Below are 15,998 nucleotides of genomic sequence, written 5' to 3' on the forward strand. Positions count from 1 at the left end.
GTATATTCAAAAGCAGAGACATTACTTTGCCAACTCTGTCTAGTCAAGGCTATGGTTTTTCCAGTAGTCATGTTTGGATGTGAGAGTTGACTGTGAAGAAAGCTGAGTGCCGAAGAATTGTTGCTTTTGAACTGTCGTGCTGGAGAAGACTCTTGAGAGTCCCTTGGACTGCAAGGAGATCCAACCAGTCCATTCTGAAGGAGATCAGCCCTGGGATTTCTTTGGAAGGACTGATGCTAAAGCTCAAACTCCAGTACTTTGGCCACTTCATGCAAAGAATTGACTCATTGGAAAAGACTCTGATGCTGGGAGGGATTGGGGGCAGGAGGAGAAGGAGATGACAGAGGATGAGATGGCTGGATGGCATCACCGACTCGATGGACGTTGAGTCTGAGTGAACTCCGGGAGTTGGTGATGGACAGGGAGGCCTGGCATGCTGCAATTCATGGGGTCGCAAAGAGCCGGACACGACTGAGTGACTGAACTGAACTGATGTCAGTAGTTTTCTCAAAAAAAAAGGTGGCGGGGGGGGGGGCCCTAAACAGAAGATCTCTATAAATAGAAAGGAAGTTGTTTAACATCAGAAAGGAAGAACATGATAAGCAAATGGGTAAATACAGTAGATTTTCTTTCTTCTCTTGAGTTTCTAACAAATATTACAGTGCTCTCTGATGTCCTACATGTATGCTGGAGATATTTAAGGCAGTTATATGGAGAAGGGCAAAGAAATAAGATTCCTCCAATTCATTTAATATGGCAAAATAATGAAACCAGTCATCTATGACAAGTTATGTTTGTACAATGTAGGTGAATCAAAATGGAATTCAAAAAAATGTTTAAGTATGAACCATATTTCCATAAGAAGGCAGAGAAAGGAAGCAGAAAAAAAAAAAAAAAACAGAAAATTACCATAAACAAATGAAAAAAAAAATAGCAAACTTAAGTCCTAATATACCAATAATCTCATTAAACATAAACTGTCTAAATACACATTAAAATACAGAGATTTTCAGAGTAGATTTTTTTTTTTTTTTAGTGAACCAGCTATTTGCTGTCTAGGAAAAACTCACTTCAGATTAAACAGGCAAGTGAAAAGTAAAAGTATAGAAAAAGATACACCATGCAAGCATTAATTAAAAGAAAGTAGAAGTGGTTACATTATTATCATATAAACTAGAACCTGAAAACAAAGAAAAGCACTAGAGATAACGAGGGAAATTATATGGTGGTCAAAGTATCAATCCAACCTGGATTGATGGAAAGGATTATGCAAAGTGAAATAAGACAGAGAAAGACAAATACTATATGATCTCACTTACATGTGGAATCTACAAAACCAAAACCAAAACACACAAAAAGCAATGAAAATGTGTTTGTTTCAATGAGTGAATAACAAATTCTGGTATGTCCATACCATGATTCAGCCAAAAAAAAAAGGAATGACCTGTTGATAATGCAATAACCTGGGTAAATCTCAAAAAATTATGCTGAGTGAAAAAAAATGCCAATCCCACATATTATATAATACCACTTTTATAACATTCTTGAAAAAAAATGTATAGAGATGGAGAACAGTTTAGTGGTTGCCAGGGGTCGGAGGGTTAGAGAAGGTAGAAATCAGGTGAGGCTGTAAAGAGGACACGGAAGATCCTGGTGGTGAATATGTTACCAACGAGAGAAGGCAAAAGTTACTCTGAATCTTTTTGTATTATTTCTTATAACTGCATGTGAATAAAATAAAATTACTTCAAAAAAAAGTTTCATTCAAAAATAAATAAATCTTGGTTTGCCTGTTTTTTCCAAATAGACTAGAGAATTTTTAGGTTTCCAATCCACTTTTTGTTCCATAGGACTGGCCTAAGAGTACAGTGTGTAGCTGTTCAGTCACCCAGTTGTGTCAGACTCTTTGAGAACCATGTACTGCAGCACACCGGGCCTCCTTGTCTTTCAGCATCTGGAGTTGGCCCAAGTTCATGTCCATTGCACTGGTGATGCCGTCCAATCATCTCATCCTAATAAACGCATTGTTCACTAGCACTGTGATCATTTATGCCTAGAGGTTTAGTTAACTTTTCCAGGTCTCTTCTACCTCGTGAAGGTGTCAGTTGGCTATGCTGTCAGGTTAAAAGGTAACTTTGTGGCTTCTTTGAAGGTTGGGGTAGGATGGGGAGGGAGCCTGCAGGAGTGAATTCTCTGTTCCATTGGAGCCGCCCACTGTCAGTCACTTATTAGCATTAATTTTAAATAAACATACAAACAACTCACTAAGGCAAGATAAACTAACCTGTGTTATTGGCAGAAAAGTAGAAAAGGATTCATTTAATTAACAATAAATGCCTATTTCCTTAGTGCGGACTTGGCCATAATGTTATTTGTTCATTGAGGCAAATCACGAAAATTAAAATAAAGCGACGAATGTGAAGGAGTAAGAAGACAGCTTTCTGGCATTCCAGTTAAAGCCAGGGAAGTAAAAAACCTCAAAAAATCTAAAACTCTGGACTAACACATTATTTTAAATAGTTCTGTAAGTTTGAAAGTTCAAGTTAAAATGACTTTATTTTTTAGTCAGAACGTTTGAAATATGGGACAAGCAAAATTTATTCAATAGCAGTCTACTTAAAATTCTAATTATTTTGCATATGTTGTTTTATTTGAATCTATCCTCTTCAGAGTTTAATTACCTTGCAGTTTTTATTTCTAGCACATGAACATCAATTTGAACCTAACACATTAATCTCTAATTTTAGCTAGTAATTCACCCAAATCAGATCGCTCTCATGCCCATCTGTTACTTACTACTCCAGAACTTATTGGTGCATAAAGTTGTACAAACATGGTGTAATCATTACCAGCTCTGGCATTTTGATATTCTATTCCAATGGCAAAAGCAAAACAAAATAAAATGCAAAAACATATTTTTGTTCAACCAACTGCCTCTTTGAGAGAGTGGATCTTGTTCCAATTGAGCACTTTGATAAATTGCAGCAGGCAATGGTTGAAAATAGTTGAGTTTAGGAGTAGTGGTGGGAAACAGCTAAATTGCATCACAGAAGACAAGATATGGGGGCAATCAAAGAAGGAAAGGATAGGAAAAGAAAATGTGAAGATTGAGAAAGAGAAGGAAAGGGGAGATGGAGAAAGAGAAGAGAGGTGGGAAGATGCAGCCAGCAGACTACGTAAAGTGAAGTTGATACAAAACACACTGGTCGTGAGACCACCAGAGAGCAGGTAAAGGCAAGTGTTTTAATACCTAATTTGAACTTGTTTGTCCTTCTATAATATTCCTCTCTACTCATCAACGCCCCCCCACCCCAACCTTCAATATAACCTACTACATTCACACACAAATTTCTTGCATGGAGAGAGAAAGAGGATAGTTCATTAATGAAAATTCATTTTAAAACTTAATTTCTTGCCAATGTTGACTTGATGTATAACAGGGCAATATAAAGCAGGGCAACAAGAAGCTATATCTGCTAAGCAGAGCAGAAGCAGGGAAGCAGAAGTAAGGAAGACCCAGCGGATTTAAATCTTCCTTTCTCCACAGTTATCTTAGAGAGCATTCCATCCTCCCCAATCTATAGGAACAGGGATACATACATGTATCATAAGGAGGAAGACCACAGTTAATATCTAACATAAGGAGTTATACAGTCTCTTTCAGAATCTGTGTACACACCACAAAATAAAATTTTAAGAGAGAAAACAAGAAAAGTTAATAGGAAAATAAATAATACAAAATTATGAAAGAATATTATTATTTACAGGATTTTTATCTCATTTGATTATGCAAAAATCTTAAATGCAAAGTGTCAAGTAGACAACACTTCATGCTAATGGCAAAAAAAATGATATCTGGCTAATGAAAGTTAGGAAATCAAAGACTATCTACGGGCAGGAAGAAAGTTCTATACCAATTCAGGTAGGTATGTAGATGAAAGTTCACTTCCTGTATAACAATATTGCATTAAAATAATAGGAGGTTTATATACTCGAGTCCTTTGCCATGAGTTAAAGCTAAAATAACTCCAAGGAAAAATCCAATACCAAACAATTCCACAAATTCAGGAAAGAGCTCCAAAAGTTTTGATTTAAAATTATAGTAATGACTACAAAGACACTTCACAATGATGAAAATAGGAACTAGATTTAGAGATAATAAGGCTTTTCTACATTAGACATGAGAATATTATTGTTAAGGAGGCTAGAATTTGGAGGACCAGAAAGGAAAACACTAAATGTGACAGGATGATTATGATAATGAATCAAACATCTGACTCCTCTGTATGTGCGTGTGTGTGTGTGCACACACACATGCATGCAAATGTGTGTATGTGTGTGTGACTGTCTTTCAAGTTAAAAACAACTGATTATTATTGGTGATTGATATTTTTATGGCAATGGTAAGTTGAAATGCGATATCTAAGCATCATCCTTTCTGTAAATCTGTACAGGTAAATTTGTCTAATCCTTCAAAATAAGCTACTCAGCTTAAGATGGTTACTGGACAGAACCACAAGTCAGGGGGCTCCTACCTTTGTACGTAATAGGTCTGGCTTCATTTGTTCTCGTTAATAATCAGACTTAAGACCATTCACTTATGCCTCAAAGTCTATGAGACAATCAACAAAAATCCTTAGACAGTTGTTTATTAGGCAGGTGTAATGCGTTGGTCCTCTCAAAGCTGAGCTTAAGGTGTGCAGAAAACGGGAACAGCAGGAGTGATTAATAAAGCTTAGCCTTGGATTCACTCTCTGCCAGGCCTCCAGAGGGGATCTTTTAGGTAAAACTCCCCAAAGAGCCTTGATCAGTTCCAGCTAAGAATTTAAAGAAAAACTTAATTAACACCTGCCAAACCATGCAGAGCAGAATATTAGGAGGGAAATTTTCCATGATTAAATTGAGGTTTAGATCAAGCTAAGTTGAAGAAATATAATTTAAAAAATGATTATGGGCATTAAAAAATTCAGTAGTTCTTTTCCTAAAAGATTTGCTAATAATTTAATATCTCTTCGTTGCAAACAAAATTAGGTACCCCCAAAATTTATATGTTGAAACTCTAACCCCCAAAGTGAATTTCTCTGGCTATACAGCTGTTAGGGAATTCAGGTTAAATGAGAACATAAGGGTGGAGTCCTAAACCAAAAGGACTGGTGCCCTTCTAAGAAGGGAAAGAGAAACCAGAATCTCTCTCTCCATGCAGGCATTGAGGACAGGCTATGTGAGGACACACCAAGAAGGCAGCCATCTACAAAACAGGAGAAAAGTCCTCTCCAGAAACCAAATCTGCTGGCCCTCTGATCTGGGACTTCTAACTTTCAGAACTGTGAGAAACCAAATCTGCTGGCCCTCTGATCTGGGACTTCTAACTTTCAGAACTGTGAGAAAATAAATTTCTATCATGTAATCTACCCAGTCAATGGTATATTGTTATAGCAGCTCAAGCAAATGAATGCACTCACATATATGAAATATTCTAGAATTTAATTCAGTTAATGGACTATCCAAGGATTATCAAGAGATTGTTGTATATCCAGTCCTGGGGTAAAATGAAGTAGACAAATGAAATTTACAACACGATTCTTACAATGAATAAATTATTGTTGATTAGACAACAGTTACACAAAGCAATTTGTGAATGAAACAAAACTAAACTAAATGATGAAAATAATTTTAAAACTACCTAAGACACTGTGTGGATCACAATAAACTGTGGAAAATTCTGAAAGAGATGGGCATACCAGACCTCCTGACCAGCCTCTTGAGAAACCTATATGCAGGTCAGGAAGCAACAGTTAGAACTGGACATGGAACAACAGACTGGTTCCAAATAGGAAAAGGAGTACATCAAGGCTGTATATTGTCACCCTGCTTATTTAACTTCTATGCAGAGTACATCATGAGAAACGCTGGGCTGGAAGAAGCACAAGCTGGAATTAAGATTGCCAGGAGAAATATCAATAACTTCAGATATGCAAATGACACCACCCTTATGGCAGAAAGTGAAGAGGAACTAAAAAGCCTCTTGATGAAAGTAAAGAGAACAGTGAAAAAGTTGGCTTAAAGCTCAACATTCAGAAAACGAAGATCATGGCATCTGGTCCCATCACTTCATGGGAAATAGATGGGGAAACAGTGGAAACAATGTCAGACTTTATTTTGGGGGGCTCCAAAATCACTGCAGATGGTGACTGCAGTCATGAAATTAAAAGACGCTTACTCCTTGGAAGGAAAGTTATGACCAACCTAGATAGCATATTGAAAAGCAGAGACATTACTTTGCCAACAAAGGTCCGTCTAGTCAAGGCTATGGTTTTTCCAGTGGTCATGTATGGATGTGAGAGTTGGACTGTGAAGAAGGCTGAGTGCCTAAGAATTGATGCTTTTGAACTGTGGTGTTGGAGAAGACTCTTGAGAGTCCCCTGAACTGCAAGGAGATCCAACCAGTCCATTCTGAAGGAGATCAGTCCTGGGTGTTCTTTGGAAGGACTGATGTTGAAGCTGAAACTCCAATACTTTGGCCACCTCATGTGAAGAGTTGACTCATTGGAAAAGACTCTGATGCTGGGAGGGATTGCGGGTAGGAGGAGAAGGGGACAACAGAGGATGAGATGGCTGGATGGCATCACGAACTCAATGGACATGAGTTTGGGTAAACTCCGGGAGTTGGTGATGGACAGGGAGGCCTGGCGTGCTGCGATTCATGGAATGACTGGAATGCGATGTTGGGATGTATTCCAAAGAGCAGTTGGCTCACTAGGAAAGGAAACTATGATAGATTTGTGGTGTATACATGGGTTTCCCTGGTGGCTCAGCTGGTGAAGAATCCACCTGCAATGTGGGAGACCTGGGTTCAGTCCCTGGGTTGGGAAGATCCCCTGGAGAAGGGAAAGGCTACCCACTCAGTATTCTGGCCTGGAGAATTCCAAGGACTCTATAGTCCATGGGATCGCAAAGAGTTAGACATGACTGAGAGACTTTCACTTTCACTTTTCACATGGATATAGAAGACTGAATTTTGGAGTATCCGTGTGAGCTACATCTAGTGAGAAATGTTTTGTGATAAAGAGGATGGATCACAAACTGTGATGACAATATCAGATGCTTTAGATACATAACAAAGATGACAATACTGGATGCTTTAGATACTTAACTAGCCACAACAATGTTTCAATGAGTATGATTTAAAGCAGGAGATAGTTAACAAGAACAAATGTCTATTTTAGTGGGTAGAGTGAGAACAAAATAGGGACTTGTAGGGTCCATAATACTTTCCAAATTCTAAAGCAAGCTGTGTAAAACAACCGGATTTCATGACTTGGAAAAGCCAAAAAGAATATTACGTTTTCTAACCATTATTTAGGAAGCCAGACTTCCTTTTTTATTACAGATGATTTCTATGAATTAATGATTCATAAGGATGCACATATCTTAAAATGAAAGCATCACAAAAATTGAAGATTCTCTTTAAAAACATCCCCAAAATGGCATTACTAGGCAATTATGCTTCCATTTAAAATTAACTACAACAACAAAGCTCTCCATTTTATATAATTTTTAGAGAAAATATGAAACTTAGATTGTTCTTAATAGGCTTGACTCAAAGCACCAAGACTGAATATTAATAATTCATTCAATGTGATGCTAATCTAGAGAGAAGCCAAAAGATTTGACCACCTGATTTGAAGTGATCAGATCTTGTGGTAGCTAATTATGCCATGACTCAAAGGATTAAACAAGCAGATCCAAATATTAAAATGCTCCATCTCTGCATAATTGGACATATTTCTATATACTGCAGTTACTTTCTATGTCACATGCAGTGATGTTTATTCATGTATTTAATATATTTTTATTTGATTGCTCTAATAATTTTTAATGTTGATTTTCCTACTGCCATTTAAACAATTTTTATAGTAGTGTCTAGACTTTTGTAATTGTTAAATTGTCAGGTCAATTTTTCTCTCCATAGCACTCTTAGACTTGACTAGAAATTTCATTGCATTTCATTGTCTGAACACAAATCCAAGTTACACTATAAAAATTAAGCATCTACATTAATATTAGACTCACTATATGAAGCAAATGGTTTCAACCAAATTTCACTACTTTGTTTGACATACCTTGAAGCCCACGACAAAAGCTCTCATGTCACCTATCTTTTGTGCATGCGTGCTAAGTCACTTCAGTCATGTCTGACTCTTTGAGACCCTATGGGCTGTAGCCTGTCAGGCTCCTCTGTCCATAGGATTCTCCAGGCAAGAATACTGGAGTGAGTTGCCATGCCCTCCTCCAGGGGATCTTCCCAACCAAGGGAAGGGACCTGCATCTCTTATGTCTCCTGCAGTGGCAGGTGGGTTCTTTACCACTGGCGCCACCTGGGAAGCCCTTATCTTTATGTACTTTAAGTCAAACAAACTGAGGCAGAAGGCAATACCTTCCCTAGTAACCATATCTCAAATGTCCCATGTTTAGATGCAAAGAACTCAAAATAATCATCTTCATCCCAGGAACTCTGAAAAACACTGAGCATTGTTTTACATTTAACTTCGTTCTGACCCAGTTCACGCAGTGCACAGGCATTTCAGTAGTTCCAAAGTAAGTCAATGCTTTCTAGAAAGTGGACTAAATGGTTTAATGAGACATTCCCTTGAACTGATCAAGGTCCGATGTGAAAACCATCTCTGTGGCTTCATGCTTTAGTTTCTTCCATGACAAAAATATTTTTTTATATGATGGAGATACAGCTAATGTAAACATCACATAAGCACTGCTCTAGTTACTGAAAAGAAATTAGGAATAAACAGCTAGTTGAAATAAAGGATAGAGTGGCCCAATGTTTTTAAACACTAAATTGTTTCTGAAATTGATAAGCCAGATTAAAACCTTTTTAATGAGACATTATAAGCTGTTAAAATAAATTAGAGAGATTTTCTTAAAATTTACCAAAGCATAAACTACACATGTATGAAAAATAGTTGATGAAGATTTTTGCTTCTCTAAATCTTATGTCTGACTGCAAGCAACAGAAAAACCAACAGTGACTTCAATAAATACACATAGATCTCACATGTAACAAAAGATGCAAAGCCAGGCAGGCCAGAACTGGTGAAATACCAAGTACCTTCTAAATGTCGGCTTTGCCATCCTTCACACATTGACTTTGCTGTCATGCCTGTCAACTCTTGTTCAAAGGGTGACACTCTACTGGTCATGAAAAAGAGTGAAGAGCCCCTGGTTCATTTTCATGAGAAAATTGAAAGCGTTCCTGGGAGCCTTTTACAAAAGACCTCTTACATCTCATTAGCTAGAACTAGGCAACATGGACATCCTTAGACCGATTATTAACCAGGATGAGTAAGAGTACCACACTGATTAGAGCAATAAAGACTGATCCCGTTGCTACCAAAACAAATAAGGATTTCTGGTATTCTGCGAAAATAAGGATTTCTGGTATCCTGAGGAAATGGGGAAAAACAAATGCTAATTAGGCTGCTGAGGGTGATGATAATGGGTTGGAACACATCATCTTTCTCCAGCAAATCATCTCAGAAGATAGACCAAATTTCTTTTGGTATCTCATGTTTCTCCTTGATTTAATCCAAAAGTACCTAATGCATTAAATTTTTATTTGTAAAATATTTTTAAATAAGTTGACAATAAAACTAAAAGCATTTTAATATATTTTAAACACTTGAAAATTGCCCACAACCCACCCTTAAACAAATAGAGAATATAGGCTGTCTGGTTCTTGACTGTGTTTGTCTTGTGCTAATATAACCTCTTCACTATAACACAGACTCTCCTTCTATGAGTGGCCTTATGAGTGTGTGCTTTCAGTCGTGTCTGACTCTTTGTGACCCCATGGACTGTGGCCCACCAGACTCCTCCATCCATGGAATTTTCCAGGCAAGAATACTGGAGCAGGTTGCCATTTCCTTCTCCAGGTTATCTTCCCAACCCAGGGTTCCAATCTGCATCTCTTGCATCTCCTGCATTGGCAGGCAGGTTCTTTACCCCTGAGCTACCAGGGAATCTCCTACTCTTAAACCACCCCAAATCCCTCCTCTTCTAGTTTTCCTTTAGTTTCTGCCCCACCATCACCTCTGACAACCTCATTTTCCTTCTAACTGCCCCAGTTCTCAATCAATATCCTCATTTCCCTATTCATTCTTCAGGGGCTACAGTTTGTCATCTACCCTCATCAGCTTATTGAGGGGAAAAAAAAACAACATTAAATGAAGTCATCATATCAGATTCATTTTTCGCTTTTCTTTACCAACCTCCAGCTTGTAATGGTAGTGTGTACTCTGTTGAAACTCTCTTCTCTCGGCTCCATATTACTATTCCCCTGGATGGGAGGATATCATAGCGGTATGATAGTGTATGGACTCTACGTTCAAACTCAGACCGCATTCCAAGTTATACTATTCACTACTTGTAAACAGTAATAAGTCATTTAAGCAATCTGTGCCTCTGTTTTCTCATTTGTGAAAAAGGGAGAGTAGTACTATCTACTTCATAGGGTTGTTCTGAGAAAATTCAATTAAGTGATTTATTTAAAGGATTTAACACAGTACCTACCACAGTTGCTGTTCAATAACAACTCAGTAGGAACACTTAACTATTACTCTTCTTTCTTTCTCTTCCACTCCTGGTCTGTTTGCAAAACTGGTCACTGATATGCAAAACAGGTATACCTCAAAAATAAGCTCAAATTTTTTAACAGCTTTGTTCAGATCTACATGTTCCAAACATAAGACCAATGATTTCTTTCCAGCACCTCAGCTGGTTTACAAATTCTGACCAATCTCTTATCAAACCATACTAACTTCTTCCTAAAATCAGAACTAATTGAAACTCCCAAATCTTTTTCACTTTGAATTGTTCTCTAGGTCTCTATTTTTACAAAATAATTTATTAATGCACATATAAGGCTTGACTTTTATTAGTTTCTTGTTGGTTTATTCCTATTTGAGGGACTTAAAATTTTGAATAATGCTTCTCTAAAATGAAATAGCAACTCTTTCCCAGTTTTCTCTTATCAGCAAGTGTGACAAGCACGCTTCCTAAATTACTAATAAAGAGATTTAGCAGGAAAGAACCTAGAATAAAGTGACTTGTGAAACGCCAGTTGCACTTACCCTCATGTTCCTACTGGTTTATCAATCAGAGTACTTTAGGTCAGTTGTACAACTTCAGTGAATCCACCTAACTAATCTATTAGCCACTCAGTCACTTTCTAATCTGTGAAAGTGTTGGTCTCTCAGTCATGTCTGAGTCTTTGTGACTCCATGGACTGTAGCACACCAGGTTCCTCTGACAATGGAATTCTCCAGGCAAGAATACCAGAGTGGGTTGCCATTTCCTTCTCTAGGGGATTTTCCTGACCCAGGAATCGAACCCGGGTCTCCTACATTTCAGGCAGATTCTTTACCATCTGAGCTAAAATAACAACTCAGTAGGAACACTTAACTATTACTCTTCTGTCTCTTCCACTCCTGGTCTGTTTGCAAAACTGGCCACTGATATGCAAAACTAAGATACACAGTTCCTACATTTTTCCATTTGTATACATGAGAATTGATATTTTATGAAGTAAAAATTCTAAAAAAATTTTTAAACCTACTTTAAAATATGTAATGATGATGAAATGCCAGAGTTTATTTTTAACTTTTTGGAGTCATAAATTCTTTTGAGAATCAATAAAAAGCTATGGATCATCTTCCAGAAAAAAAAATTGTGTGTGTTCATGCACACAGTGCAAATAGCTTATCACTATTCTGTACATAAGAAGAGAGGATATATGATTCATAATTATGACCATAAGAGAAAGAAACGACATTCATTTTAACAAATCAATTCATTTGTAAACATCTATCCTTCTATCATTACTTTTTTCCTCCTTAAAAAAGGAAAAATTTATTTGACATAAAACAATTAAAATTTAAATTTTCTATCAAATGTCAGCCATTTAAAAATAGAGATTTCTCTATTTACACCATTTTACAAGCAACTTTTAAACAGCTTTTCAAAGGAGTTACTTTCTTTTATATAGAATGCAGTAATAATGGCAGTTTAGAAATTGCACTGATGGCTCCTTCCAAGTGGAAACTAGCAACCCACTATGTTACTAAAGAATCTTGATTTTTTTTTCATGCTACATGGAAAGAGAACTCAAGTACACCTGGACCATCACTTTTTTGTTGTTGTTTAGTTGCTAAGTCATATCTGACTCCTTTGCAACCCCACAGACTGTAACCCGCAGGGCTCTTCTGTCTATGGAATTTCCCAGGTGAGAATACTGGAGTGGGTAGCCATGCCCTTCTCCAGGGCATCTCCCGACCCAGGGATGGAACCTGTGACTCCAGCATTGGCAGGCAGATTCTTTTATCACTGAGCCACCTGGGAAGCCAACCATCCCTTATATGGAAGCCTTAATATCAAAAGAAGTCAGCAAGGAATAACTTATCAAGCTTTACAACTGTACTTTTCCTATTGAACTGATCTTGTAGAATTAATTTTCTAAGAAATTCTGACACAAGGTAAACTGATTCGGAACCCTGACTGTGTTTCACAAATATGTCATAGACATCAAAGGATTCAGCATAACAACTTTATTATCTTAGCATACATAGGATAAAACTAACATCAGTGGTATTACCAGTCAAAAATGTCTATATGACTTTACTGAAAAAAATAATTGTTAAAGCACTCACAAAAGAAGCCAACAGCAAGATATTTGTAGGTGATTTTTAACTGATTTTAATTACCAACATCAAAGTAATTTAACTACATCTGAGCTAAGTTACAGAGAAGGCAATGGTACCCCACTCCAGTACTCTTGCCTGGAAAATCCCATGGACGGAGGACCCTGGTAGGCTGCAGTCCATGGGGTCGAGAAGAGTCGGCCACGACTGAGCAACTTCCCTTTCACTTTTCACTTTCATGCATTGGAGAAGGAAATGGCAACCCACTCCAGTATTCTTGCCTGGAGAATCCCAGGGACGGGAGAGCCTGGTGGGCTGCCATCTATGGGGTCGCACAGAGTTGGACACGACTGAAGCGACCTAGCAGCAGCAGCAGCAGAGCTAAGTTAAGCTATCTAAGGCTTCTTCCCAAAAGAAGCAAAGTGTTTGTCCTTCAGTTGTGTCCAACTCTTTTCAACCCCATGGACCGTAGCTTGCCAGGCTCCTCTGTCCATGAGATTCTCCAGGAGAGAATCCTGGAGTGGGTAGCCATCCCCTTCTCCAGGGGATCTTCTCAACCCAGGGATCAAACCAGGGTTCCAAAAGTTCTGGATAAATTGCTAAATTTTAGTGACTGTCCTCACATTTATGTCAATCACTTTTAAACAAATGGTAACAGATTCTCAGAATTATTTTGGGAGGGAGTGCATGGGATGGGGAAGGGTGGAAATAAGATTGGGAGAAAATGAGATGGTGATTAAATTCTTTTCTATGAGATAATATACAAACTGTAAAATTATAGTAGAGTGCAAGTGAAATACTGCCACCCAGTGGAATTAAGATAGAAATAAAATCTTCGAATGCAAGAATTTCATACCACTTTTCAACTAGAACAATAGAGCTTAATAATTTTAAAAGTACTTTCAAATATATTATTTCTCAAAAAAAAAAAAAAAAACCCAGTGGGACAGACAAGAAACATGTGAGTACCTCTTTTCCTGAGTCTGAGGTTCTAGCAGATTACATGACTTGACAAAGTCCTATATTTATCCAGCAGCAAAGCAAACACCAGGGCTCAGGGCTGCTGGCACTCATTCCGCTGCTGCTGATACCACGCAGTTCCTTCTAAAAAGAGCCTCTATCTCCACCCTTGTCCAAAACCTGCACTTCACAGAGGAGAAAAGTGAGACGCAGAGATTATGTGGTCTTCTCAAACATTTCCAAGGGATTTCAGAAGTATAGATTAAAGTAGAACCCTACTGGGGTTTCCCTGGTGGCTCCCGGGTAAAGAATCTGCCTGCAATGCAGGAGCCGCAGGAGATTCAGGTTTGATCCCTGGGTCAGGAAGATCCCCAGGAGGAGGGCATGGCAACACACTCCAGTATTCTTGCTTGGAGAATCCTATGGATAGAGGAACCTGGTGGGCTACAGTCCATAGCGTTGCAACAGTCACACATGACTGAACTGACAGCACACACACACACACACACACTTACACACACTGTGATAACTGACAACTCCAAGTTTTCAGTGGCATAGAAAAGCAAAGGTTTACTTCTCTCCTGTGCTAGAGCTCATTATAGATTGGCTAAGTAAGGACTCTCCTTCATGTTGTCGTCATCTCTGTGCTGGGACTTTCATAAAGAGGAACCATTGTTTGGAATATCAATAGTAACCTCTTGTTGGAGAGAAAAAAGTAAGGCAAAGCAACAGGAAATGACATACATCATTTCTTCTTACACTTCATTGACTAAAGCAAGCCATATGACAAAGGTATACATCTTCATTTGGGCAAAGAACAATCTCCCACAGGGAAAGGATGTAGATATTGGTAAACAATAATCAACTACCATACCCCCAACTGTTCCAAATATGCTGAGAAAAAGTAGTTCTCAGTTATACAGAGGAAAGAGGTCAGATCCCTCAATATGTGGGATGGGGATTCAAGCAACTTTACTTAAATATCAAAAAGAAAGGTTAGGGACTTCCCAGGTGGTCCCATGGCTAAAACGCTCCCAATGCAGGGGACCTGGGTTTGATCCCTGGTCAGAGAACCCAATATGCCACATCTAAGAGTTTGCATGCCCCAACTAAGACCCAGCACAGCTAAATAAATAAAAGGAAAATCTATCACAGAAGGCTGCTGCTGCTAGGTCGCTTCAGTCATGTCCGACTCTGTGCGACCCATAGATGGCAGCCCACCAGACTTCCCATCCCTGGGATTCTCCAGGCAAGAACATTGGAGTGGGTTGCCATTTCCTTCTCCAATGCATGAAAGTGAAAAGTGAAAGTGAAGTTGCTCAGTCGTGTCCGACTCTAGCAACCCCATGGACTGCAGCCTACCAGGCTCCTCCGTCCATGGGATTTTCTAGGCAAAAGTACTGGAGTGGGGTGCCATTGCCTCACAGAAGGCTAGAGGGCTTGAAATATTTGTTTCGTAAATGGGAAATAAAAATGAGTATGTATTAAACAAGTAGACCAAGAAAAGGTATTTGGAATGTTTGTAAATATGAGTGATGACTCTAAGTCCTAGTTCTGGATACAGCACTTTATCAAGAGAAACTCATAGAAGCTGCCTGTGTTCAGGGAAGGATACCATATCTCATCAGATATGGCAGGGTTACTCTCTCATCACATGGCAGGGTTACTTAATCTACATATACACAAAACTATAGCTATGTGGGTGGGGCTACCAGAGCTAGATAAATGCAAATTATATCTATTATCAATCATCATTGCTGCCTTACTTACACATATGTTAAACCTACAAGTTGAGTAGGGGCAACAGAACCAGCATATGCACTAATTGCATACATGATGAACATGTTGTTCAGCTGCTAAGTCACGTCCAACTCTTTGCGACCCCATGGACGGCAGCATGCCAGGCTTCCCTGTCTTTCACTAGCTCATGGAGTTTGCTCAAACTCATGTCCATTGAGTAAGTGATGCCATCCAACCATCTTATCCTCTATTGTCCTCTTCTCTTTTTGCCCTCAATCTTTCCCAGCATCAGGGACTTTTCCAATGAGTCAGCTCTTCACATCAGGTGGCCAAAGTGTTGGAGCTTCAGTTTCAGCATCAGATCTTCCAACGAATATTCAGGATTGATTTCCTTTAGGGTTGATGAGTTTGATCTCCTTGCTATCCAAGGGACTCTCAAGAGTCTTCTCTAGCACCTCAGTTCAAAAGCATTGATTCTTCAGTGCTCAGCCTTCTTTATGGTCCAACTCTCATATCCTTACATGACTACTGGTAAAATTACAGCTTTGACTATACAGACCATTGTCAACAAAGTGATATCTCTGCTTT

General features: G+C 38.5%; 1 protein-coding gene across 3 annotated transcripts in view; it reads right to left on the reverse strand.

Moving 5' to 3' along the window:
- Positions 1–15,998, reverse strand: part of EPM2A (EPM2A glucan phosphatase, laforin) — a 109,061-nt gene that overhangs the window by 65,380 nt on the left and 27,683 nt on the right. Inside the window, exon 1 of one of the 3 annotated variants that reach the window (XM_070376818.1) lies at positions 13,680–13,825. The exons of the other annotated variants lie outside the window; for them this stretch is intronic. The gene's annotated coding sequence lies outside the window, so the exon portion shown is untranslated. Of the gene's footprint in view, positions 1–13,679; positions 13,826–15,998 lie in introns of those variants that run through there. 3 annotated transcript variants of the gene reach the window in all.

The sequence above is a fragment of the Bos mutus genome, chromosome 9, assembly GCF_027580195.1.
Source record: "Bos mutus isolate GX-2022 chromosome 9, NWIPB_WYAK_1.1, whole genome shotgun sequence".
NCBI classification, from domain to species: Eukaryota; Metazoa; Chordata; class Mammalia; order Artiodactyla; family Bovidae; genus Bos; species Bos mutus.